The following is a 12,298-nucleotide window of genomic DNA, read 5'->3' on the forward strand; positions in this document are numbered from 1 at the left end:
AAAAAGGCACAAAAGAGTCTCAAATAAAGCTAGTTCTTCCTGTTAGGTCCCACGAGCTACTCCTTTGTTGATCATGAAGTCGAGTCTGGGCATGGGGAACCTCGGCCCCGTTCTCTCTTCAACATTGCACTGTAGCCCTTTTACTAAAGCTTTTGAGAAAAGCTTAATGGGCATGTAAGATTTTAATGGAGAATCCCATGCTTTTATAAAGAGAAAGCAAAAGCATCTTGTGAATGTTGAGATTTTCTTTTCAAGAAAAAAAACCTCCAAATTAAATCAACAATAGGTTAAACTCTCCAACTGTAATAGAAGAAGATAGCTAGGATAACATATATATATATATATATATATATATATATATATATATATATATATATATATATTATTTAAATAAAAAATACTCTTGAAAACATAAAGCCAGTACTGTCCTACCCAAAATTCACGTAAGCTTTAGGCTCCTTCCAGAGTCATGATCGTGTTCATTCCATGGCATAGGTTATTTTGCACAAGAAGATGGGCCTTAAGGTTTGCAGGCTGTTGGATTGAATGCTATTAGAATTAGTTGGGGGTAGAACCCAATATGAGAAATTCCTTCTCATAATTTGAAAGGAGAGTTCGATCATAACATCTCATCAATGGATTCCTCATCCCATGTTAAGATCAATGAAAGCATAATTACATTCTTTTATTTTCTATTTTTAAACCTTTTTTTTTTTGGGTTTTCATCTATTATATTATATGTATTGACTCTCTTTTTTCAAGTAATAGAGTGCTCTAAAATATTTTTAGAGTAAGTGTGTCGAGTTGAATGAGTTCTCGACATAGAATCTATGCATGCAAGAAGCCATTCAATGATTTTAATTAAGTTTTAAAATTGTTGTTCTTAAGTTCGTGTGTTTGATTAAAGAAATAAAAATAAATATATTTTTCAAATGATTTTAAATTGAATTTCTATAATTTTAAAACAAGAAAATATATCTCATTTGTCTCTATATTCCTATTAAATATCTATTAATTAATGTTTCCTACTTATCTATTGATTCAAGCTCGAGAAGAAAAGCTTGAAGCATATGAAAGCACACGTTTTGAAAATCACACTCAAAAGAAAGCGACGATGATTGATGCTCGCATGGATATTATTTAATTTAGAGAGAGGAAACAAGATTTAATAATTGATCAAAAAAAGTACAGCCACTTCTTTTTATTACTCTTTAATTTTCTATACCTAATTTGCTACTCCTAGCTTTCAATGTCTTCGATCTTCTGATGCCCTGTTTTTACTCTGCTCATAGTTATTAAAACGTGTACGGCTCTCAGCGGGATCCATAAGATTTATTGTCTGAAACTTATGGGTGTTTATTTCTGAAAGTAGTTTCTGAAAAAGTATTTTTAAATTTTTATGTATTTATTTGTTATTAAAAAAGAATAATTTGATTTGATTTGGTTTTAAGAAAGTGTTTTTTTTTTATTTTAGGTGGAAAATATTTTTCAGAATTTATAAAAATTTTAAAAATATCATATTATTTGTTGATTATATCAAATTTGATCTTCAAACTTTTGATTGCTATATATATTCTGTTTTGAATATTTTCTTTTCAATTTCATCCCTTAGAATTTAATTTTTATATTAACTTTGGTCCTCATTTTTATAATTGTTATTTGTTTTCCCCTTATTATTTTTTAATTGAAATTTTTTATCTATCAAATTTGGTCCTCATCTTTTTATTTTTACTTATTTTATTTTAAATACTTTATGAAATATTAATTATTATTATTATTTTAATTTCTTCATCTTTTAATTTTTTAATTTTTTAGATTTAATCTCTATTATTTTGATTATTATTTATTTTATTTGAGATAATTTATGAAATTATATTTTTTGTCAATTTTATTCTCATTCAACTTTTTAATTTGTAAGATTTGTTCCTCATTATTTTAATAAACTTGAAAAAAATAAAATATCAATAAGTTATTTTCCAGCTCATTTTCCATGATATAACCAACCACTGAAAAGTTTTTTCCAACTTATTTTTCATTACTCTACCGAACATCGGAAAATAATTTACTTTCCTGAAATTTACTTTCCAAAAAAAAATTATTTTCCAGCAAATAAACAGGATATTAAATAAAATTAAAATTTTAAATTTATTTTAAAAATATTTTGAATTAATAAAATTTAATTGAGTCGATCAGGACTTTACTGATTTTCTCAAGACACTCAACCTCTATTCAAATCCAACCATGTTAACTTCAAGAAATTTCTTATAAAAAAAAAACAGTACGTGTTATTTTAATAAAAATAATTTCGCAATAATAACTCGCAAATTGATTGATAACCATTGAATCAAGTATATTTTTTCAAGCCAAACTATGAACACGTCTAATTTGAAAGGAGAGTTTCACCACAACATCTCATCAATTGATCCTCATCCTATGTTAAGATCATTGAAAGCACGCTAATTGCATTGTTTTATTTTCTATTTTTAAACTTGTTTTGGATTTTAATCAACTATATTATATAGAAACAATTTAATGGGTTAATCCAAGAAATGTATGATCTAAAACCTAATTTGAATGGAATTTTAAGTTAAGTAAAAAGTACATTAATTTAATAAAATTTAATTGATGAACTGATTGATTAGCTAATCTATATTTATATCTAAATTTAACTAAATTAACTCCAAAATCCTTATTTAAAATAATGAAGCAATACCAATTTAATAAAAATAATTAACTTGAATTCATCCAATGACTTAACATTGCTAACGTTTCCAAGTTTCAAGACCGTCACCATTGATATTAAGTGTGCATCTGACATTTTGGTTTTTAAAAATAAATTAAAAAAATATATGATTGATTAAAATTATTATAAGATGAGTTTTTGTATGTAAAATAAATAAAAATTATACAAAATTAAAATTTAAAATGTAAGTATTATAATGCTCATTACAAAATAAACAAAAAAATTTAACTAACAAAACAATTTTTTTTTCCTTAGATGGATAAAAAATAAAAGCCACATCAGTACGGAATTTCTCCAAGTAGTATTATCAAACTAGAGTATCCAAAGATGCCCATAAATTCTTGGTGACTTTTAAGTTTTAACGATTGTGTACCTAATTATAAACAATGATTTTAACTTTAGAAAAGATATAAAAAAATGTTTTACTTTTGGGGATATTTTGATATGGATATTTTATGTAATTAAAAGGACTATGAGACGTCTTAGTATTTTGATGTTACATTTTATATTTTTTTTAATCAAAAAGCTGCTAGCGTCTGTTCCACATGCCTCAATGAGTGGGTGGTGCCCGTGCCATTAAGAAGGCACGTGAGACACTTTTCAGTGGCTGAATCTGTCCATCCATCGCATCACTAGATGCACAGCCATACCCTCTTCCACGTAAAGTAGCGCGTGTAGATATATCATGGTTGGATTGTCGCTAGTGATCGAGTGTTTAAGTTTTTTCTTTCCTTTCTCTCTCCTGACAACTAAAATATACTATTGTCCTCTCTTTGTTTGTTGTTTGTTTGGGCTTAATAATCATGTATAATGCCCCCTAAGGCATCTGGGTCTGGTATCCTTGATACAATATTGATATTGTAATATATATATATATATATATATATATATATATAAAAGTAAGAAAGTAAGTAAATTTAACTCATCATTTAATAAAAAGACTAATATTAATAAAATTTTTGAAAAGAAAATTCTACTTCAAAACTCATTAAAATAAATTGAATTCTTTGTCTCATGGAAATTGATAGTATCAAAAACTTTCTTGGTTGCTGTTTAAAGTATAATAGTAATGTCTGTTTCAATTCTTTTTATGAATCAGAAATTAATTAATTAATTAATTAATTATTAATTTATAATTATGTGGCATATAATTTTATTCATAATTTTTAATTAAAAATAATTATAAATTATATTATGTTTTCCAGATCTGAGATGATTGTTAAATACAATACTCTTAAATCTGATATGCCAGTAGTAATATCAAACTAAAGTATCCAAAGATGCCCAAAATTCTTGGTGACTTTTAACGATTGTGTACCTAGCTAATTATAAACAATGAATTTAACTTTAGAAAAGATCAAACTTTTTTTTTATTTTTGGGATATTTTGATATGAGTATTTTATATAATTAAGATGATCATTAGGTGTATTAGTATTTTCATATTATATTTTATATTTTTTTAATTAAAAAGTTGTTATTGCATGTTTTACACATCTCAATAAGTGAGCGGCACCCGCGTCCTAAAGAGGTGCGCGAGACACTTTTCAGTGGTCAAATTTATCCATCCATCGCATCACTAGATGCAAAGTTGTGCCCTTTTTCATATGAAGTAGTGCGTGTAGATGTATCATGGTTAGTTGTCGCTGGTGATCGAGTGTTTGAGTTTTTTCTTTTTTTTTTTTCTTCTGTGACAACTAAAATGTATTATTGTCCTCTCTTTATTTGTTGTTTGTTTGAGTTTAATAACTATTTGGGATGCCAGACCCTAAGGCATTTGGATCTGGGTCTGGCATCCTTGATACAATATTGACATTGTAATATATATATATATAAAAAAGTAAGAAAGTAAGTAAATTCTTCATCTGATTAATAAAAAGACTACTATTAATAAAAATTTTGAAAAGAAAATTTCTAATTCATAAAAATTGACTATTTTATAAAATGCAATATAAAATACAGGTTACTCTTATTTTTAATTTATACACCATGTAAAACTCTAAACAACATAAATAAGTTATTTGACAACTAAACTATATATTAATCTCATTATACTTTATTTTGAATATCAAAACTCTAAAAAGCTTTAAAAAATCAACAAAAAATATAAGCATTAAAATTTAAAAATAATTATTCTACTTCAAAACTCATTAAAATAAATTAAAATCTTTATTAATTATTTTTGTAGGTTATTTTTTGATACTTGTCTCAAAAATTAACAGTATCAAAGATTTTTTCGGTTGTTGTTTAGAGCATGATAATAATGTCAGCTTCAATTCTTTTTACGAATCAGAAACTAATTTATTTATTCATTTATTATTAATTTATAATTATGTGGTATATAATTTAATTATGTTCATAATTTTTAATTAACAATAATTATAAATCATATTATATTTTTCAGGTATGATATAACTATTAAACCCAATTCTTTTGTATCTGATTAATCGTCAAAGCTAAGATTCATAGATCTATCGTATCCGTCTCACACAAAATTTAATAGATGAAAAAGTACATTCACGTATTTTTATTACTCATTAATTGCTCCACCTAATATGCAACCACAAGCTTTCAATGCCTTCAATATTGTCACGCCAGCAATTTATGCACTAATAAATTTCTTATAAAAAAAATAACCGTGTTAATTTAATAAAAATAATTTACTTGTATTTACGCAATAATTGCAAACTTGCATTCTTTTATTTTCTATTTTTAAACTTGTTTTGGATTTTAATCAATTATATTATAATTGCAAAATTGATTTAATAAAATTTGATTAATAACGTGATTGATTAGCTAATCTTTATCTAAACTTAACTGAATTAACTCCAAATAATACCAATTTAATAAAAATAATTAACTTGAATTCATCCAATGACTTAACATTGCTAACGTTTCCAAGTTTCAAGACCGTGGGTCCCTTTCTTCAATATCATAACACCATAGATACACCATTGATATTGATAAGATGAGTTTTTTATGCAAAATAAATAAAAATTCTACAAAATTTAAATTTAAAATGCAATTATTATAGTGCTCATTGCGAAATAAACAAAAATATTTTAACTAACAAAACAATTTTTTTTCTTCTATATAGATGGATAAAAAATAAAAGCCAAAGCAGTATGGAACTTTCTCCAAGTAGTGATATCAAACTAGAGTATTCAAAGATGCCCATGAATTCATGGTGACTGTCGATACACGACATCGGGTGACGGCTTTAACTTTTTATTTATTTAACAAAAAAGATTTTTTCTTAATTGGAAAAAAGAAAGATTTTATTGGAGTCGCCATCTAATAATTTGAGGGAACTAGAAATCTCAAATTAGACATTGGTCCAGAGATTCAAGTACGGGGTTAGTTATGATTAAGAGAAGGTAGACACCACCCTTAAAACATCATTTCAAGAGAAAGGTAACCCTTACTTGTGTGTTTTTTATTTAATTCAAATGCTATTATATTTTGAACTTGTTTGCAATTTTAAAAAAAAAATGGTTAACGTCGGTCTCTAAAATTAGGAGACACGTTAAAAATGACATCAGTCCCTAAAACTAGGAGACTCATCTAAAATATTGATGTTTTAACCCTAGAAAGGAGAGTTGCGTCTGAGTTACCAAAAGAAATAATAATGGACATAATTCATATTTAGTATTTAAACTTTTGACATCGGTTCTTTTTCTGTAAATAAAAGAGACGTGTCGACAGACAATATTCATAGGAGACACGTCAAAAATGACATAGTCCCTAAAAAATAGAAGACTCGTCTAAAATATTGACGTTTGTCCCTAAAAAAAAGAATTACGTCTGGGTTACCAAAAGAAATAATAGACATAATCCATATTTGGTATTTAAATTTTTGACATCGTCCTTTTCTGTAAATAAAAGAGACGTGTTGACAAACAATATTCATTTATAAAACAAAAATTATTTTGATATCGTTGAGAAATAGGTATAACCATACTTGAAAATTGGGCTTTGGACCCACGAACGATGACATGATAAGATGGGTGTTAGACCAACGTCGTATTCCTTTTATATTTGTTTTTTTGTTTTTTTCTTCACATGCAAGAAAATTTACATGTATTTATATATACACAAATATCAAAAATACCAGCAGGGACCCTAAGAAATTACCTGAGTGCCAATGTATAGGTAAAAGACTGAAATACCCTTGAATTCTCGAAAAATTATGAAAATGCCCCTGGTGGCGCTTGTGGCTCACGCGCGGTTACTATTGGACACGGTGAAATTTTTTGGTGATATTTCCGGCCAAAAATGGTTGCTTCTGGTAGATCTGAGGGAGAGGATTCTGATGAAGGTGGTTTCGACGGCCGTTGATGGTTGAAGAGGGAGAATCATCGGTTTGAAGCTTCGGGTGGCTGACGAAATCGCGGCCATTTTCTGGTGTGAACGCGAGTATGGTACATCGGTGCAGCGGAAGGCTGTAAACCGTTGGATCGCGAATGAACTGATCCTTCGGCTGTGATTGACTTGATCTACAAGTTGATCGGATGGTCTGGATGAGCTGAGTTTGGTGTGGCGCGGTGTACCGAGAGCTTGGTATACCGGGTGACGTGGCACAACAGGATCGAAGGGCAGATTATTTTAAGGGCTGAGATGAATTTGGGTTTTAATTTAGTGTGGTAAACCCTATTGTATCCTATTAAATCAAAGGTCCAGAACTAAATACTATTAGATCTAACGATTAGGATATTTTTGATATTTTCAAATTATTTTTTTTTAAAATCAATATCTTACTTGCGCAAAGAAAAACTAAAAAAAAACTTAAATAGTAATCCAAATCTCTCCTCTCTCTTTTTCTCTCTTTTCTTTTCTTTTTTTTCTTCTCTAGCGAATTGTAACTGGCCCCTCCTAGCCAATGATATGTAACTGGCTATTTATAGCCAAGGGGACATAAATATAATGCAGTTGTCATGGATCTGCTTTAAAGAAAAATTTCATCGTCGTAACTACTCTGCCTACCATCGGTGCAACTGCCCGCCTAGTATGACAAATTTTGTATTATTAATTTTATTTTATTATATATAATAATAAATATTTATATAGGTAAAATTAAAAACTCAAATCAACAGCTAAAAATCAATTTAATGACCGAAAATTATGTTGAAACACTAAAAAAAAAAACTTTTGATGGGTATCAACCTAGTGGACCGGGTTTTGACCAAAAATAACAGTTTTGACCCAAATGGCCTGAAACTTATTTTTTATCCTGGTCGACAGGGTTGGACCCGTATTGACCCGGTGGAATCGGTTTTGATCGAAAATGACGATTTTGACCCGAAACAGCCTGAAAACTCATTTTTTACCCTGGTCGACATGGTTTGATCCGTATTGACCTAGTGGAATCAGTTTTGACTCGAAACAGCCTGAAAACTCATTTTTTACCCTGGTCGACATGGTTTGATCCGTATTGACCCAGTGGAATCAGTTTTGACCCAAAACAGCCTGAAAACTCATTTTTTATCCTGGTCGACATGGTTTGACCCGTATTGACCTCGTGGAATGGGTTTTGACCAAAAATGATGGTTTTGACCCAAACAGCCTGGAAACTCATTTTTACCTTGGTCGACATGGTTTGACCCGTATTGACCCGGTGGACTCGGTTTTGATTGAAAATGATGGTTGACTTGAGAAAAATATATTTTTGAATTTTAAACTTTTTTTTAATTTTTTGGATTTTTATAAATAATAATAGAAATAAAATAACATTCAAAAAAATCTTGGTGAATCCAAAATTGGGTTACAATAGTGACTTTTAATGATTGTGTACGTAAATTAGGGTATCACGTTTTTTTAATTTTTAAGTACAAATAAATAACGATTTTAGCTTTAGAAAATAAATTTTTTTTTGCCTGTGGGAGTATTTTGATATTTTTACATGAGTATTTTGTGTAATTAAAAAGACTATGGGGATGTCTTAGTATTTTCACTTGTATTTTTTAATCAAAAAGTTGTTGGCATATATTCCACACACCCCAGCGAGTGGGAGGTGCCCACGCCATTAAGGTGGCACGTGAGACATTTCTCGATAGCCAAATGAGCCCATCAATCATATTACTAGATGTGCAGCCGTGTCGTCTTCCATATAGAGCGGCACGTGTAGATATGTCATGGTTGGATTACCGCTGGTGATCGATTGTTTGAGTTTTTTCTTTCTTTTCTCTCTCTTGACAATCAAAGTGCACTATTGTTCTCTCTTTGTCATCTTCCATATGGAGCAGCGCGTGTAGATATATCATGGTTGGATTGCTGCTGGTGATCGATTGTTTGAGTTTTTTTTTCTTTTCTCTCTCCTGACAATCAAAGTGCACTATTGTTCTCTCTTTGTTTGTTTTCTGCTTGGGTCTGACAACCATGTGTGGTGTCAGACCCAGGTGCACGGGTTTTAGTGTGTGTATGTGTGTGTGTAAGGAAGTAAATTCAACCTAAAAATACCAATATTAGTAAAACTTTTGAAAAGAAAATTCTTAATTCATAAAAAATAACTATTTTATAGAATGCAGTATAAAATACAGATTACTCTTATTTTTAATTTATACACCATGTAAAACTCTAAATAATATTAATAAGTTACTTAACAATTAAACTATATAGTACTGTTGTTACACTTTATTTCGATTATCAAAACTCTAAAAAACTTTAAAAAATCATCAAAAAATATAAGCATTAAAGTTTAAAAATAATTATTCTACTTCAAAACTCATTAGAATAAATTGGACTCTTTATTAATTTTTTTATAGGTTAATATTTTGCTACTGTCTTACATTATGTCTTACATTATTTTTACTATTTTAAACAATAATTGATAGTATCAAAGGCTTTCTTGGTTATCAAAGGCTTTCCAAAAATCAGAAACTAATTTATTTATTCATTATTAATTTATAATCATGTGCATATAATTCAATTCTATCCCTAATTTTTAATTAAGAGCAATTATAAATTATATGAGATGGCATGCCCGCGCGCTGTTGCGGGCTTATAAAACAAATGTATGATAGTATTATAATTGTGAACCAACGCTAGATAAGTAATAGAAACTAAAGGTATGACGAACCCAATATTTCATGATGAAAAAAAAAAGTTGTGTTAGCGATCAAAAACTTAGAGACTGAACAAAATGAGTGTTTTGTGAGCAAAATTCACCACCAACTTAATATTAAAAAAATCAACAAAGATAATTTTGAAAGGAAAAAAACTCATGAGGAAAAAAGTTATAGCAATTGAGAATGTTTTGTGAGGGAAACTACAATGTTTTTTCCAATACAATCGGCAAAGACAATTTTAGAAAGAATCATAAAAAAAACCATTTAGATAAATATTGTAGCAATCTACAGTGTTTTGTGAGGAAAACAACAATGCTTTCCCTATATGATTTAGTTTTATTGTAATTATATTTTTTAACCAACTCAATATTAAAAAAAAATTGACAAAGATAATTTTGAAAAAAATCATAAAAAAAATCATGTGGGAAAACATTACAACAATTCACAGTGTTTTAAAGAAAAAAATCACAAAGCTAAATTCTCAATCAGCTTAATATTAAAAAAATAAAATCGACACAAACAATTTTTGAAAAAATAAAATAACAAAAACACAAAAAAAAACAAGGACAAAAAAATATTGGAAACACTGTAGCAATTCACAGTGTTTTGTGATGAAAGCTACAATGCTTCCCCATATGATTTAACGTTATTTGTAATGACTTATAATTGTAATTCTCAACCAACTTAATATTAAAAAAATAAAATTGACAAAGATAGTTTTGAAAAAATCATATAAAAAAAACTATGTGGAGAGAAATTGTAGCAATCCACAGTTTTTTGTGAGGAAAGCTACAGTGCTTTCCCCACATAATTAAGCTTTATTATAAAGTTAAATTCTAACCAGCTCAATATTAAAAAAATAACATTGACAAAGATAATTTTGAAAAAAAAATATTACAAAAAAAACACAAAAGAAATTGGAAAAAAACCATGTGAGGAGAAACTGTATCAATTCATGGTGTTTTGTGAGGAAATTTACAGTGTTTTCCCCACATGATTTAGCTTTACTTGTATTTACTTGTAATTGTAATTCTTAATCAGCTTAATATTAAAAAAATAAAATTGACAAAGACAATTTTAGAAAAAAAAACATAAAAAAACAAAAAAAATATAATTTTTTTACCATGTGGGTAAACACCAAAAAAAATTTACAGTATTTTAAAGGAAAAAAATTACAAAGCGAAATTTTTTATCAGTTCAATATTAAAAAAATAAAATTGATAAAGATAATTTTGAAAAAAAAAGAAAAAAGAGGGGAAAAAGTGCAATAAAAAAGTAAAAAAACAAAAAAGAGACAAAAAAATGAAAAAAAAAGTGCAAAAAAAAAAAAGAAAAAAAATTGGAATGCACTGTGGATTACTGTTGTAATCCATAGTGGATTGAGTGTAGGTGAATAGTGAATTCCTTACCCCTTTAGCTTATTACTTAACTATGTGTTTTAAAAATTAAATAAATGAATTATTATTCGATAAAAACAAAGATTAATTTGGTAAATATCAAATTTATTTTTTTATAAATAATTCTAAATGATTTAACTGCTGTCGGGTCTAGTAAAGCCACTCAATTTAAGACTTTTTAATCTAACATAGCTGCCGGGAAATACAATATTCTTGGATATAGAATGATTGTAAAATCCAAATATCTGATTTAATTATTGTAACACATACTAAAATGAATCAGTGTTTTACTGTGGACTGCATTGTGGACTGTACAATGCAGTTCACAGTAAAACGCTGCGCAACTGTTTTTTTTTTTGCTTTTTTTTAAGCTGTTTTATTTTTTTAAAAACAGTTTTTTTCTTTATTTTTTTTTGTTAATATTAAATTTTTTTATTTAGTTATCAAACTTTTATGACATGAGTTCCGGGTTTGACAGGTTAACTCAAATTTTTTTTTTCTGGTTTTTTTTTTCTGGTTTTCTAGTTTTTTTTTAGCTGTTTTTTCTTCTTTTTTTAAGCTGTTTTTTCCTTTGTGTTTTTTAATGAATATTTTTTTGTTTAATTTTTTTTTGTTAATGTTAATTTTTTTTTGTTATCAAACTTTCATGACACGGGTTCCGGGTTTGAAGGGTTAACCCGGATTTTTTTCTAGTTTTCTTTTTAATTAATTATTTTTTCGAGTGTAGTCCACAGTTAAACGATGAGCTGTCTTTTTTTTTTTGCTTTTTGTTTTTTTTAAATATTTTTTTTCTTTTTTTGCCTTTTGCTTTTTTTAAGCTGTTTTTTTTCTTTGTTTTTTTTAATGAATAGGTTTTTTTGTTTAATTTTTTTTGTTAATGTTAATTTTTTTTTCTATTTAGTCATCAAACTTTCATGACACGAGTTCCGGGTTTTGGCGTGTTAACCCAGCTAATTCTGGGTTAACACATGATTTTTTTTCCTATTTAGTTATCAAACTTTCATGACACGAATCCCAGATTTGACGGGTTAACCTAGTTAATTCAATTTTTTTTCTTTTTCTTCATTAGTTTTTTTCTTCATGTAGGCTTTTCTTT

The sequence above is a fragment of the Populus nigra genome, chromosome 1 (genome assembly GCF_951802175.1).
Source record: "Populus nigra chromosome 1, ddPopNigr1.1, whole genome shotgun sequence".
Lineage (NCBI taxonomy): Eukaryota > Viridiplantae > Streptophyta > Magnoliopsida > Malpighiales > Salicaceae > Populus > Populus nigra.